At 50.6% G+C, this 15,828-nt stretch overlaps 1 long non-coding RNA gene across 2 annotated transcripts; it reads left to right on the top strand.

Annotated features, from left to right (window-relative positions):
- Positions 1-5,232: 5,232 nt before the first annotated feature.
- On the top strand, positions 5,233-10,773 carry LOC112822423 (uncharacterized). Of its 2 annotated transcripts, none has more exons than XR_012378980.1 (3): positions 5,233-7,080; positions 7,757-8,172; positions 10,031-10,773. It is a non-coding gene; the product is annotated as an uncharacterized lncRNA (long non-coding RNA). The 2 variants fall into 2 exon arrangements; XR_003207706.2 differs by having other exon boundaries at positions 10,028-10,773.
- The last annotated feature ends 5,055 nt before the right edge of the window (positions 10,774-15,828 follow it).

Genomic DNA, 15,828 nt, shown 5'->3' with positions numbered 1-15,828 from the left:
GCTTTTATAACAGGAGGGTGTCTGTACCGATGTGTCTGGAGTAAATTATAAATTATTCTTTTCCCGTGGCCCTCATCAGCACCACCAGCCGTGGGGTTGTTTCTGTGAGGGGTTTCACGGTGGCGTGTCATGGGGTGACCCATACGGTAGAGACTCCTAGCGTTCCCCAATCTCCATTTTACCATTCTTTTTTAGGAGCAGACCCCTCCAATATGGCACTAGCATACAGAGCAAAGGGCACCTTTCCAACCTCCCTTGCTGGTTGCCTCTCCACGCCTGCCCGATGATGGAAGTGAAAGTGGTATGGGGGATGGGAGGGGAAGCTGGAGTGGGGGGAGGGAGTAGTGGAATGCCGATGCCCCTGCTGGGGACAGTGAGGAGGCAAGATAGGGAGATACTGGGTCCGGACAACTTCATGAAGCCTATGTCCAGATTTCATTCACATGAGAAAGAAACATATTTCTATCTTGTTCAAACCATTTAGGGGTGGACGGTGGGGTTGTCAAAAGCCGAATCTCATTCTCTGGCCCCTGGCTGGATAGGGCATGGGGCTGCTTGTCCCACCGATGGTTTGAAGGCTTCTGTAAGTGGAACGCTTACTCCAAGAATTGTTTTCCAAGTCGTGGGTGGGGGATCCAGGTCACAGGGCTGATGCAGATCTGCTTGGGGTGGGCGTGGGGGTTCAGAATAGTCTCCGGAGGGATTCTCAAGGAAAGGGTCCTTGGGGAGAAAACCTCACTACGGTCTACAAATTCTGCAGGACCAGAGCAAGTCTCTCAGCCTCCTTTCCAAGGGTGTGTTTCGAGAAGCACAGTAGAGACAGATTACAGGGTTATGAGGGAGAGAGGCGAATGATTTTAATAAGTAACAAGAAAACAGAAGGCAGTGTTTTCCAGACTCAAGCCTCTCCACCCAGCTTTCTCTGTTACTCTTTTCCTCCTGCCTCTCTTTTCTCTCCTTTACCTGGAGAAACACATCTTTGATGGCTAGAAATCAGTTTACACTTTGGCCAGCTAGCAGTCAAGTGTTTTTAAATTGAAAGCAATATAAATTCTGAATCAACAGACTTAAGGAAAAATGATTTATCAGTTCATAGAGCTGGGAAGTCCAGGGGCTTCACACGCAGTGGGGGTTCCGGGGCCGGAGCAGGATCATTGGGTTTATCTCTCGGCTCCTCCCACCCAAGCAGTGGCACAATGGCCACCAGGCGCCTTAGGACCACCTTGTTTGGGCTCAGCAAGCCCTGCAGAAAGCCAGAACCTCTTTCCCAATAGTCTCAGCAAAAATCCTGAAACTGACTCTTCTTTGATGGACTTAAGCCTGGGCCTGTCTCTGAATGCACCGCTGATGGGCAGGGGGATAGATGTGGCCCGGCCAGGACTAGGTCATGTGTCAGTCCTGAGCCTGGGGGAGGGGCGGGGAATGGAGGGGGTGCTCACCGGAACCTCCTGCACAGTGAACAGGGGAGGGCCAGCACTCGGAGAAAAATCAGGACAGTGCAGAGCAGCCAAAACAAAGCATTTAAATCTGTTACATCCAGGGGCACCTGGCTTTCATAAATCCTGCCCAGGAGGCGAAACTGGCTTACTGATTTCAGTGTTCTTCGTTAGAGAGACCAACACATGGGCGAGACCCAGGAAAGGAGACTAGAAGGGGGAGGGAAAGATGGAGCCTGTACGGGTAGGAATTCCTTGTTCTCCAAGCTAAAAGCAAGAAGGGTTAAGCAAGGGAGATGCTAAGGAAGTGGTCACTAGCTGTACTGTGGGACAGGGACTTTGGCACTAACTACGGAGAAGCATGTCTTCTGAAATCGTAATTGTTTATTTGGAATCACGGCCTAATCTCCCTGGACACAAGAGCTGGATGCAGAGAGCTAGGGGAGGGAATGAGGACCCTGCACTGTGTAGGCCCACGGGGAACCCCGGCTCCCTGAAGATCCAGCCCAGTAAGATGTGTGGGTGGATCTCACGGCACTCAGCGGGGTGAGAAGTATGCTGTCAGCCCCCTTGCCCCCTGAAAAAAGGACAGTAGGCCTCAGGGAAATGCCTAGATGACCCATCTCAAGGAAGGTACCAGGCCTCACAGCCAGGAGTGTCCCATCTGTGTCTGCAAGTTGCCCTAGCTCATATTTACAGATACGAGGACCAGAAAGGCAATCTCTGGCCCCTTCCCCACAATTATCCCCATAGATATGACTAGTGAGCTCCGTGGGCTCTTTGCACGCCCCCCATTCCCCATCACTGTCACCTTATGGAGCAGGTGTTCTTGCCTGCACTGCGGGGGAGGAAGCTGAGACGTGGACCTGCGGTGTCGGGGGCCTCTTCGTCCCTGGGACCACCCTTCCCCAAAGGAAAATGACCCAATCTGCCATCATGTCACCAGCACTGTGTTGGTCCTTGTGGGTGAGTGGGAAACGGCCAGGGCAGCATCACCCAGGCCTCTGCCAAGCTCTGCCATCCAGGAAGCAGTGCTGCTGCCTCGGCTGGCTGCCCAGGGCTGGGGCAAGCCTCGGGTGCCCATGCCCAGAAAGCGCCCCTCCTTTTCCCTTCCCCCTGCCATTTGGACATCCGTGGTTAGAAACTGGATTAGGAATTTTTTCTGCACTTTGGTGCTAAGAACTGAGGATCAGGACTCTGAGTTTATCGCACAGCCTCTTCTTACACCATTTCCTAAAATCCGTGAAGATTACAGTCCTTTCCCAGAAAAATCAGGACTGGGAACTTCTCCAGTCCAACCTGGAGCAGACATGATGCATTCTCATGGAATAAACCAAAAATAATCCTTCTTTTTAAAATTCAAGACCAGGAGTCTCTCACCATTTAAACTGTACAGACTAATAGGATCTGGGCCGCAGGGTTAAACATAACAAACAACATACAGTAACAAATGTTAAAATAGTATAATGAAAAAGCATCAGAAGCAGCACCAGAAATTTGCTGAGGCCTCCATTTAATTAATCCAAGTTGAACATATGGCTTTGGTTACATGTGGTTCCAGGCCAGAGGCATGAGAGCCAGCGTTCGTGGGAGAGCCAAGAGGATAAGCTGCCGATGTGATGTGGGCCATGGAGTAAGGGGGTGCCCCTCCCCACCCCATCCTCTCACTTCACTCCTGCACCAGCCCCAGTCCCTTAACCCTGTCCTTGCAAGACTGTGATCTTTTTCAAAGCGTGAATATTGTCTTATTCACTTTAGAATCAATGATGTGCATGTGGAGAGAATGAATGAATGCTCAAACATAAATGAATGGAAGGAGGCAGAAGGGAAGGCCAGCTCTTACCAAGTAAACTTGCTCTTTCCTAGAAAATTCTTGACGTCCCTGGGCAGAGTTGGCTGAACAAAAGGTAATAAAGACTCTCGTGCTATTATTTACATTATTAGAAAAGGTGAGAGGATGAATCAAGGTCTTTTGACTGGAAGGAGCAGAGACTGACTAGGTTCCCTCCAGCACTGTGGGGTTTATTTTAAGGCCACACACAGATAAGAAGGTAAGGGCCACTGACCAAAGGACAGGTCTAATGGCAACCCAGGACAAGCCACACGGTTCACTTCCTGGGAGGAACAGGAGCAACAGAACCTATATGGAGCCTGATAGAGCCCTAGAGGTAGGTCAGGAACCAAGAGGTCTTTCAAGATCAAACCCAGCTTTCAAACACAGACACTTCAGCTCCTGGCCAGCCAAGCAGGCCTTGGCCTTCATGTTCCACCACTGCTGTTCTTGCTGCTTATTGAAGCTGCTGCTTCAGGACCCCAAATGTCTGCCTTGTCTGGGTCCTTTACCACCAAGGGTTCCCTCGAGGGTTTCCCTGTCCAGTTTGCCGAGAGAGGACCTCATGAGTGTAGTTGGGCTGAGCCCCTACTGGCCGACCAATCAGCAAGTGGGCTGCTGCTTGGACCAGGGCCAGCAGCCCAGTGTGGTGAAGTCGCAGGCATGGCTCTGTGTGCGGGCAGAGGTTTTCTGTGGGGCTGAGAGCGGAGCAGGTGTCCTGTAGGCCAGAGCCCTCAGCCTCTGATCATAGACGTGTCGTGATTAAAATATGAGATGGGAGGGGAACAGATTACTTGGAGTTTGTACACTTTTGACAGTCCTAGTGTGTTTCTGACAACACAGAGATTTCTTGGACTCTGCAGAGTTAGTGAGCACATATCCCAGGTCCCCCTGATGTCATGTGTCTGCTCCACTTGGGTCAGAAAATCAGCAATGGGTGCTGAGTGTGTATTCCAGCTGATATTGGATTGGGCAGGACTATAGAGGAAGGGGAACATGAAGCCTTGACAAGAGATGATAAGTATGTGCCAATGATTTAATTACTCTATTAATGAGAGAATCTGCAGGGTAACAAAGCTGGTTTAAAATAGGATATGAGGGCCGCCTGGGTGGCTCAGTCGTTAGGCCTTTGCCTTTGGCTCAGGTTGTGATTCCAGGGTCCTGGGATGGAGCCCTACATCGGGCTCCCTGCTCGGCGGGAAGCCTGCTTCTCCCTCTCCCACTCCCCCTGCTTGTGTTCCTTCTCTCGCTGTGTCTCTCTCTGTCAATAAATAAATAAAATCTTTTAAAAATAAAAAAAATAGGATATGAGAACAAAGATGTTGTGCACTCAAAAGGAATGCTGAAGGCTGCAAAGTTTGATACAAAACTGGTTAATGTCCTACAGGGCAACAAAACCATAACCTTTGGGGTTATTTTTTTCTGCCAGATAGAAATCATTTGCATCTCTACTGAACAGAAAAGTCATTTACATTTTAACAGTTTCTACACAGTGTCATCTAATTTTACAGAGTTATGCATGCCTGGACTCCAATTAATAGTAAATATTAAGTCAAAGTTACCTTCCCCTAGAGAGCCAGAAGACCCCCCAGGTGAGCTTAAGATATTGCTTTAATATTGAAAGGCCTTTCTGCTCACCCTCCCTCCCCCTGCCGCCAAGTTTTAAAAGTTCTTAACAGAAAAAATCAACGACATTTTACTTCAATGGGTGTTTAAGAAGGGAAAATAATAGTGAATGTGGGCAGCCTAACGCCCGGGGAGTCAGGGCACCAGGGTTCTCTACCTGGCTTGGCCGCTCACCAGCAGCGTGACTTCAGATCCGATCTCACTGGACCTCAGTGTCCTCATCCATAAAATGGGGCTATTGGACTGCACACTTGGCACGACACTGGCCTGAAAGTCATTTTCAAAATAAAAAACTGCACCACCACCGCCCCCGCCCCCCCTTTACCATACTAATCCTGAGAGAGACAGGGGAAGGGGAAACAGCACAGAAGCAGGTCGCGCGCGAACCTTCCGGGCGGGGAGAGGGCCGTTTTGACGGCTCCGGAAAACCCCGCGCAGCCGCGGAGCCGTAGCCGCAGGCGGCTGCGGACAGAACCCGGCCGGCGTCCGCCGAGCGCGGGCCACGCGGCTGACCGGCGGCGGTCGCACCTCCGGGTCGGCAGGCGGAGGTCGATGGCCCGCGGGTCCCGCCCGGCCCCGAGTGGCGGCGGCTGCGGCTCTCCGCGCGGCCGGGCGCCGGCCTCTCCCCGCAGGGACGGCGTCCCCGCCCCCCGCGACCACCCGCCGCCTCGCGGGCGCCTGGCCAGAGTCTCGCTGGGCGACGCTGTCAGTGAGCCACCCCTGTTTGGGTAAACACACACTCTGCAGTTTCAGGCAACACTTGCCGGTTGCCATGGGCGTCTTCTGTTTTGACAGAAGCAGGGGCCCAGCGAATCCCCTGCTTTGGAGCTGCGGGCTGTGGATGTCGGTGTCTACGCTGCTTCACCCCAGAAGGATGGGGGGGTGGGGGGGGCTGTGCCCGCCGTTCTCACGGTCTTTCTCAGGTCCCCTGACCTTGGCTGAGCGCCAGGTGTTTTCACTCAGGCTTGAGCCAGGAGGCCTCCTTTTCCCGGCCAGGTGAGGTGAGAGGACTTTGGGGGTAGGCGAGCGCCTTTCCTCTTCGCCCCCCAAAGGCCACCTGAGCACATCCTTCTGTCGTCTCCAGGGTAGAGGGGACCACCTGGTAGCCTCTGCCTGCGCCAGCTCAGACCAGACTCACTGAGTCTGCACTGTGATGCAGGCATCACAACAAGAGGAAGCAAGGAATCTGGAGACGAAGAAAATAGCAAGGAGGTGTTTGGACCTGCAGAGAGGGTTTAAAGAAAATGCTTGTCCAACCCCTGCTCCTCAGTGGGGGAGGGGAGCGCTGTGGGGCTTTGGGGCAAGACGATTCTTGCAGTCCTACTGAGGACAGGCTGGGCCGCACTGCAGGGGGTATGGCATCCCTAGCTCCCCATGCACAAATGCCCATAGCACCTCCCCATCTTTGGGACAACCCAAATGCCACCACTTATATCCAAATACTCCTGAGATTGAGGTGCCTCTTTAGGTTGAAAACCACTGCTGGATCATTTCTTAAAATATATTACAAAAAACATGAATTCGTTCCTTGAGATGTAGCTGCTGCGATATGAAGAGTTTCATGGTCAACATCATGCTGGGTTGGGGAAATGGTAGGTTAAAAAGGGGGAAGAGAATTTCTTTATGACAGGACTTCTCAGAACCTTTAGTATAGAAATGTGTGTTTTGAATGATCAAAATTCCCCAATCTAACTGACAATGGAATTCTTTCTCTTTGGGACTCACATTGGGGGGCCCACCTTGGATAACTCTTGGCTATACTGTATCCCCCAGAGCACCCCGTGGTGACTTCTGTATCTTCCACCATGTGCAGCAGAGGGGTGAGCCCTCAGAAGGCCCTTATATTTTGACTGAACTGAACTCTGGCAAACCAGAAGGTGTGAAGCTACCAGGAAGGAGGCCAGAGGACCCGGAAACCACTGCAAAGATGACCTCACAAAGGAACCAGTGTGGTGGGGCTTCTGGGGCGCTCACGGGGATGCACCCTGCTTCTGAGAGGAAGCAGGCTGACAGGCGCCTTGGGCTTGCACGGTTCGGGGAAACTAAAATAGCCCCGGTGGTTGGAAGAGAAGTATGTGTGGATGAAATTATTCAAATGCTGACAGATGGATTCGAGGTCTCCTTCCTGCTGGCCTGGCAGCCGCTGTGTAGAAAACCTTGCCTGGGAGATGGATCCTGGCAGCTCTGGTGAGATGCTGGAAATGTAAGCCCAGGCAGATAGAATGGCAGGGAGGCACAGTAAAGCGATAGCCACCAGGTGCTCAGGAGGGAAGTTGGAAGCCAGAACGTTCGCGGAGCTGAGCTAGGAGCAGGACTGTTGTGCAAAACACAGAGCAGTGTGTTCAGGTCGGAAGGATCAGGTTTCTCAAAATGGAAGCATGACCTGTGCATACTGAGCTTCAGGCTTTGCTCCAAGGTCCGGGGGCGGGGGGGGGGGGCAGACAGGGGGACAAAAACCTGCTTATTCCCCTCCAGGAGGATGCCACCCAAACACACTCATTCCCCCCAGGGCAAGGGCAAGGGGCCAGGGCTGAGGGGATCTGCCACTTCCTGTGGGAAACTGGGTGAGCAGCCCAGTGACTATCAGGCTCCCAGCACCTCACCCACACTCTCCCTGGCTTGTAAATCAGGTTCTGCTTTCCAAGGGTGCTCTGTGCTAGTGAAACTTTTCTCTGAGCAGTTAGTTTTAAGCTGTTGGTTCTTAAAATTTTCCAGTTTCCCTGGCCTTCCCAGTGTCAAGATCACTTCTGCAAAGGAAGAAAAGGAAAGGAAGGCGGTCCCCACTTCCCCGGGGCTGGTGGGCTCTGTGGATCCTGCCTCAGCCTGCGGGATGACCCAAAGTGGCTTTTTTTTTTTTCCCCAGCCTGGCCAACTTTTTTGCTCACAGGTCACAGTCAAGCTTATTAAACTTGGATGACAGTAAACCAATGACTAACTGGATAATTGAAGCCACAAGTCAGGAGGCCTGGGTGGATCCCTCCTCTGGAATCTCCAGTGGCCTGTTCCATAGGCAAACACCGCTCGTTCTCCCCACAGCAGAAATGCTTCTGTGAATTAAAAACCCTCTGTGTGACCTCCACCTCTTCTTGAAATCACTTCTCCATTTATCCATTGCTTCATGCCCCCACCGCACCGTCCCTGTCCACCCCAAGGAAGGAGGAAATCTAACCACACTCCCCCACACTGCTGCGTGGACAGGAACATGACAAAAGATTTCCAACTAAAACCAAAGTTACTCAGCAGAGCTTCCTGCCTGGCTGACGTGCTGGAGGACATAAGGTACCTCCCTCCCTCAGCTCTTTCTCTTTGCAACTTCTCTGCTTCAGTCACTTGAGAGCCTCCCTACTTCTCTAGGAGGGTGGAGAACTTCAAAGCAGGCAAGCCCGCACCGAGAGGACTCTGGGTTGCTTCAAAGATGGTCTTCTCCAAGTCTGAAGTTCTTAGTGAATGCCTTGCCCCCGTTTCTGGAACATGAAGTGCTACTAAAGTTTCCAATGTCCCCCAAAGCCTTTCTGTGCTTCTCCCTCTAACCTAGGGCCCTTGGACCTCCACAGTGATACCTCCCCTGGACGGGGGCTTACAGCTCTGTAGTGTCTCTGCCCCCCCCGCCCCGCCCCCCAGCTCTGGCTGTCCCTGCTTCCTTCCACCCCTCCACCACTGTATCCTCCATCCCTGGTCCTGAGCCGTAGCAGCCCCCTATCCACTAGGAGACACGGGTGGACGAGGGGCTGCAAGTGGGGGCTGGGGCGGGCGATCTGATTTTTGCATGCTATTCCACAGTAGGGGTTTGTGGTTATTTTAATTAAAAACATATTAATGTTCCCTCCAAGTCTCTGAGGACCTTTGATTCCAAGAAAGTATATACCATGTGTAGCCCATGGCTCCATGCTGCTTGCCTTGTGTTGGCAGGCTGACTCTTACCCCTGCTTATAAGGACCCTAACAGAAGAAGAAGAGTGATTTGGATTTGGATTTGTTAGCAAGAATGTCTTTCACAAAACTATAAAACTTTTGAGGACAGGGACTTTCTGACATTGAATTTCATGGTCTTGCCTGGAAAATGGGAATTCTTAGGCAATTTGTGTTTGTTGTATTACTATCATTACCTGAAAGAAGAAATTAAAGTCACTCTCCGTTCTCAAGATGCTGTATGTGTTTAGGCTTGTTAAAAAGAAACAACAGAAAAGAAAAGAAAAGAAAAGAAAGAAACAACAGAGGGGCGCCTGGGTGACTCAGTCGGTTAAGCGACTGACTCTTGATTTCGGCTCAGGTCGTGATCTCAGGGTTGTGAGATCAAGCCCCATGTCGGGCTCCATGCTGACCAAGGAGTCTGCTTGAGATTCTCCCTCTCCCTCTGCTCCCCCCGCTCTGCCCGCTTGCTCTCTCTAAAATAGATAAGTAGGGGCACCTGTGTGGCTCAGTTGGTTAAGCGACTGCCTTCAGCTCAGGTTATGATCCTGGAGTCCCTGGATCAAGTCCCGCATCGAGCTCCCTGCTCGGCAGGGAGTCTGCTTCTCCCTCTGACCCTCCCTCCTCTCATGTGCTCTCTCTCTCTCTCATTCTCTCTCTCTCAAATAAATAAATAAAATCTTAAAAAAAATAAATAAAATAAAATAAAATAGATAAGTAAATCTTTTTTTTTTTAAAAAGGAAACCACAGACCCAAAATGGAGTCACTTATGTTAAGCCCAACCCAAAATTTAGCACCTAAGCTTATTGAAGTTTCAGCCTTTCCCAGGAATGGATTTTAAACCAATCAGTCTGCAGTTTCCAGATCAGCACTAGTGAGGGCGTCTGCCAAGACCCCTGCCCTTAGCCCTAAGGGAAAGTGACCTTGCCTAAATCAATCCTTTCTTTTCTTTCACTAATAATTCTTTGTCCCCCCCCTTTCCTGCCTATAAATACCTTCCATGTCCCTCAGAGCACCCTCCTATTGGTTAGGCGGGATGCTGCCTGACTCACGAATTGTGGAATAAAGCCAATTAGATCTTTAAATTTCCTTAGCTGAACTTTGGTTCTTTAACAGGCTACATGCATGTTGGCAAATTGCATACATATCATCTACATCTCGAATCACCAGGAACTGATGCTACCAAAACTCATGTCTCATCTGTTACATTATCATCTCTGTTTAGCAGACTAACACATAGCCCAAGCCAACCAGGAGACCTGCAGACTGATGAGGAAGGCATTGGAGACCAAGAAACCTGACAGAGTTCCAAACCACAATGCAAAGTAAAAAAGATGGGCGTCCTGTGAAGCGGGTCCCAAGCCTCAGTCCTGCCCTGGATGTCACCATCTGCCTCAGGCCTCCCTTGAAGGGCCTTGAAGATGCTCAGCCCGGAGCCTCTGCTGGGGCCGGGTTTCCTGGCCGGCCCGGCCTCAGGGCGGCTGAGGAAGTGCTGTGGAGAGCTGAGTGAGGCAGACGGGCCACAAGGTGCCGTTGAGCACAGTGCGCACACCCACGGGGGACTGCAGGTAGCTGGCTGAGGACAGAGGAAGCCGCAGTGTGGCCCACCCCCACTGCAGAAGTGGCTTTCTCATCTCCCTGATTCACCAAACGCACTACAACTAAAAAATACCGATTGTGCCTAACTCTGAAGGCTGGCCCTCACCTGTGTGTATGTCCTACCAGAGTTCTTTGTTTCCGGGGAGAAACAGAAGCTACAAACATCACATTCCTTTCTGGGTTGAATTACTGCTGTTTAAAAAGTCAAAGGGAAAAAAGGAAAGTCGATCCTTGTATTAACAGAGAAATTTTCAACGAGAACAGTGTGATTTCTGGCCAGTTGCTGATGGCCGGTTTTCCAGAAGAGAATGATGTGCTCATGAGGCAGTTATTAAGTGTGATGACAACCACCAATTTAGTGAAGCGTCAATGGCTTGTTTGTTTATTTTTAAATATTGAAACCCTCGGGGCGCCTGGGTGGCTCAGTTGGTTAAGCGGCTGCCTTCGGCTCGGGTCATGATCCTGGGGTCCCGGGATCGAGTCCCGCATCGGGCTCCCTGCTCAACGGGGAGCCTGCTTCTCCCTCTGCCTCTGCCTGCCGCTCCGCCTACTTGTACTCTCTCTGTCAAATAAATAAATAAAATCTTTAAAAAAAATATATATATATATATATTGAAAACCTCTGGGTTATACGTGGATCACTTACTTGAAATAATACCAAGTAGTGGCATTATGGTGACAGAGAATTCAACCACTTCCTGGCAAATCAGAAGTATTACATTTTATGTTATTCTTCCTGAGTTTAGAAGTTACTCCGAAATCAACTCTAAGAAAACCTTCCCTGGTGTCCCTTGAGTTTGCTGATCCCAAGAAGGGGGCCATCGACAGGATCCCCTGGGATACATTCTGAGCAATGGGGTTAAGTCCCTGTTCCCCAGGCCATCTGGTGCCAACAAGCCAGGGCACCAGTCCCCGAGGCTGCATGTTGGTCATAATGAGCCGTCTGGCTGCCTGGTGGGAGGAGCCCATGGGAGCAGGTGTCTGGGACATTCTGACATTACCACTGACCTTTGCCAATGAACAGGTTTGGTTTTATCCAGAACGGCTCAGCCTGGTGGTGAGAATACATCCTCTTCACCCAGGACACTTTCAGGAACTAGGCGTAAAGGGTTCAACCTCCAAACTGAGTATTTTTTTGAGCCGTGGGCCTTGTGTTGCCCCAGGATTGTTCTGGGACCTTGTCCTGCCCCTTTCCCTCCCTGTGTAGAAGTGGGGGAATGTCTCTACCTATCTTGTCGCCCTTGCATGTGTCCTGACCAATCACAGGGCTTCTGGGTTTTTTTGTTTGTTTGTTTTTTTACATAAATGTGCCATTTAAGTAAAAAGAGAGTGCAATATACAATGTAGCTTCAGGAAAAGTCCTTTAGCTATTCTTTGCTTCCAAACAAAATGCCACCTCCAAGATGTTCCTATATAGAAATTCTAGGGCCATTGCTCAGCCTCTGTGACATGTTGTCACGAGTAAATTGTTTTTGATAGAGCATCAAAGTGCACAAGTGATTTACCTCTAAAAAAATAAGTTGATGGCTCAACTCAAGGTTGTCCGTGTCATAAAGTACTCCTCTGGTCCTTGGGTCTGCATGTTTTCTAGCATGGGAACAGAGACAGAGGTACAGCCTGTGTACTGTCCAGGGAGTAGGCTCTCTGTTATTGGGGCTTACTGGGAGCAAGGGCAGACAGGGGGAGGGCAGGTGGGGACTATAGATCCATGGCCCTGCAGTGGGGTGTTACACTGCAGCAGAGAAAGGGGATTTCTAGAACTTCAGAGAGCCAGGGACTTCTTTCCCTCCAACAGTGGAAATTGCCAAGGAGGAGGTGGGTGTAGCTCTGAAGACTTGAGAAGCTCCTTGGCGGGCTGGAGCTGGGGGGGGGGGGTTCCTGCTCATCTGGGAGCAGAATGGTAGAGCACACCTAGATCAGTCCCTGAGGCCAGGCTCTCTCCTCAGAGTCTCAGTCTGTGGCTAGATGGTGTGATTTGCTTGGTCTGAGGACTTTTCTAAATGAAACGTTTCAGCATTTTACAGTTAGTAGAATTCAGGTAAAATGGAGATCTCTGACTTTCTTCAAGAATCAGAAGTGTCAGCAACACTAGACTGCTGTTGGTGCATGGCGGCAGTGTGCACGAGCAAGGGGTGGGCAGCCGCCCTGGACGAGGCACACCCTCCCCACCCCTCCCCCACCCCACCAGCACGCCCAGGCAGCCCCCCATCCTGTTTGGGTACCTTGGAGGCATGAGGGGCCCCAGCGAAGCTTCCGCCATGGACCCCCGCTCCCCTATTCTCTCTGCCACCCAGAGGGCGTCTAGACACACATTTCCTGGATCAAGTTCAAGCCTGAGAGCCATGATTTATTCCTGCCTCGGCCTCCCCTCACCCCCACCACACACACAAAAACCTCCTGCCCATTTACTAAATCCAAAGAATGTCAGGATTAACCCATAATTGAAACTTTTGAAAGAGCTAAAGGCAGCTTTAGCCTTAGCATTCCACAGCTCCTCATGAAAACAGGGACCTTTGTAGCTTTAGGACAGCTGGGGCCACATGACTGAAGGGTGCCAGCCTCAAGGAGGCAAGGCAGTCTTGTTGGGAGGCTTGATGTGTCTTTCAGTCTCAGGACAGGTGTATTCGGTGTTCGAGACTGTAGCCCAAAGGCCCCAGGCCCTCAGGAACAAGGCAAGGAATGGTCACAGTCGGGGTCAAAGCACTGCTGGCCCCTGGCAAGCCCGAGTTACAGGCTCCAACACCCAGCTGGCCCAGAAACAGGCAGAGACCTTGAGCCCCAGCACGCGCAGCCTCCCTCCCCCACGCACCTCCCCGGCTAGACGCTCTGCCATGTTGGCTGTTCCCAGGGATTTCACACTGACTTTCTCATGGGGTTTCATGGATAAGGGCTGCCATCTCTGGCCTAAACTGTGTGGAATTGTGTGGAACGTGCTCAAAGGGGCTTTGGAGTCAGACAACATTGGAGCTGGGGACACTTCAGATGGCATCTGTCCAGAGCTCCCAATGGGTGACTGCTCTTTAGAATCACCAAGAACACTTGCAAAAAACAGATTTCCAGGCTTCAGATCTGCCCCCACCGCCCCTCCCTGACACGACAGTGCACAGTCATGAGCTGTCAGGCTTGGGAAACACTGATGTCATCCAAACCCTTCACTTCCGTTTCTGATGTCAGATCTGAGGTAAAGTAACTTTTCCAAGGTCATGTAGCTGGTTTGGGAGGACTCAGGTCAGAGTACAGGTCTCTTGAGTATAATCCAGGGCTTTTTCTGATACATCACCTCCTAGATGTACCCACAAAGGGGCCACCACACTACCCCAGAGATTTTGGATGTGGAAGAGGGTAAGAAGCATAGCCTTTGTGCATGTAACCCCAGATAATTTCCCCAATATTGGCTTCCGTTGTGGTTGATAACCCAGATGCCTCAGTCTCAAGTTATTTGGGCTGGAGCTTCTGCTTCTAGCTCTATAATTACCACAGTTTCACTTGTCCTTTGAGAGGTGGGGGAAATAACTGTACATGTGTACGTGGACAGCTCTGTGCCTCAGTTTACCTCTATTTAAAATGGAGAGAATGACTGACCTGGCACCCTTATGTCTGCTTCTTTGGAGCTCTGCAGAACAGTTGAATGGCCACACAAAGGCATTTTGTGATCCCTACTAGGCAGAAAAAAAAGCTTTCTGTACCCACACAGAGCTATTCTTAAGGTCAAGGCTGCTCTTGCCACATTTTTAATAATTCTGAGGTCAAAATACCCCATTGTGGCTTCTCTGGCTACCCTCCATGCCCTCCATGCCCTCCAGGAAGGGCTGCCTGTCTTCTCTTGGTTTCTGGAGGGCTGGTGAAATACTTCCTGTGGGTAATCTTGGGAGGAGCCCCAATTTTGAAGGACTGCACAAGATAAAAAATTCAATACTATGACTAATAGCTAGCACGGAATTCTTATTAAGTGCTGGGCATTCTGTCAAACATTTCACACGCATTATCTCATTTAATCCTCAACTACATCCCTAGGAATGAACATGATGAGTATTCCCATTTCACAGGTGTGCAAAATGAGGTTCAGAAAGGTTAAAGAGCTTGCCCAAGATCACCTAGTTGCTGATTGAGGGAGCCGGGATTCAAACCCACATCCAACAGTCTCCAGGGGTGAAGCTCTGATAAAGGGGGCTTTATCACAGAGCACTGTCGTCATGAGGCTGACTCTTCACGTCCTGCTGCCTGGTAGTTCCCAGTGGGATGTTACAGCCTGCCGCAGCTCAGGCCAAGGACAGCCCGGGCGCTGCTGCCCCGGCTGTCTGCTGGGAAGCTCACGGCTCCTGTCAGATCGGGGACTGCCTGACCCAGCCTGACCAAATTAGAGCAGGTAATGGGTGTGACATAATTTGACATGTACATTGTTAATTGAACCCCATGGGAGATGATTTTAAATAGAGACAAATACCATACTGTGAACTATTTGGGTTATGAAGCCCTTATTCTCTGACTCTTGCAGGAAAAAAAAAAAAAAAAAGAATTGTGTCACTATAAACTGAAAACACCCGAGCTGTTCCAGGGTCAGGACAGCAGCAAGCTAGATGGACCGGGAAAAATTCTTCCCGGGCGTTTCAGGGATTTATGCTTCCTTCCTAGCATTTTACCTCCCAAACACTCCCAAAGCCCACATTCGGAACCACTAAGTCTACCCATCCCTTCCCCCAGAGACTTTCTAGCCAGGGAGATCCAGAACCCTCATCGCAAAGCCAGTCCTGGTCAGTCTGCAAAACAGGCGTAGTGTGAAGTCCCCAGAGACACTCCCACCCCACTCTCCCTTTCTCAGGTTCACGAACCCCAACCTACCCAGGGGTCTTGCCGAGGGCCCTACACTGGTGCGCTCTTTCTGGGCATCACCCTATGCCCAATTGCTAGTCCCTTTCCCCTATCAGTAGAGAGACTTACCTGTCCTATTTCCCAGGACCTCATGCTTGCTTTCTGACTTTCCTAAAGAGCCTGGGTACCCACATCTGCTAGTGTTGCTGGTCCTAATGGCTTAATGTGTGCCTATCCTCTCAGGTACCACCTGCCGGCTAGCACCCAAGAAATACCTACTATTGAATCAATGAATGAAAGTAAGAAAAGTAAAGGTTATCGGGAAATCCTATGCCTTACCTCAAACCAATAAGCCTATTAACTGGCTTCCAGGCTAGTAGAAATGCATTGGAGAGCAAGAAACCTTTGCCTTTTTATTTATTTAAAAATTTTTTTTAAATATTTTATTTTATTTATTTGATAGAGAGAGATAGTGAGAGAGGGAACACAAGCAGGGGGAGTGGGAGAGGGAGAAGCAGGCTTCCCGCAGAGCAGGGAGCCCAATGCCCGGCTCGATCCCAGGACCCTGGGATCATGACCTGAGCCAAAGGCAGTCGCTTAACCGACTGAGCCACCCAG

Source organism: Callorhinus ursinus, unplaced genomic scaffold, assembly GCF_003265705.2.
Source record: "Callorhinus ursinus isolate GAN/ISIS: 27379988/994484 unplaced genomic scaffold, GSC_fseal_2.0 scaffold8, whole genome shotgun sequence".
In the NCBI taxonomy this organism is placed as follows: domain Eukaryota; kingdom Metazoa; phylum Chordata; class Mammalia; order Carnivora; family Otariidae; genus Callorhinus; species Callorhinus ursinus.
The sequence above is the reverse complement of the archived record's forward strand: the minus strand, read 5'-3'. Positions and strand labels throughout refer to the sequence as shown.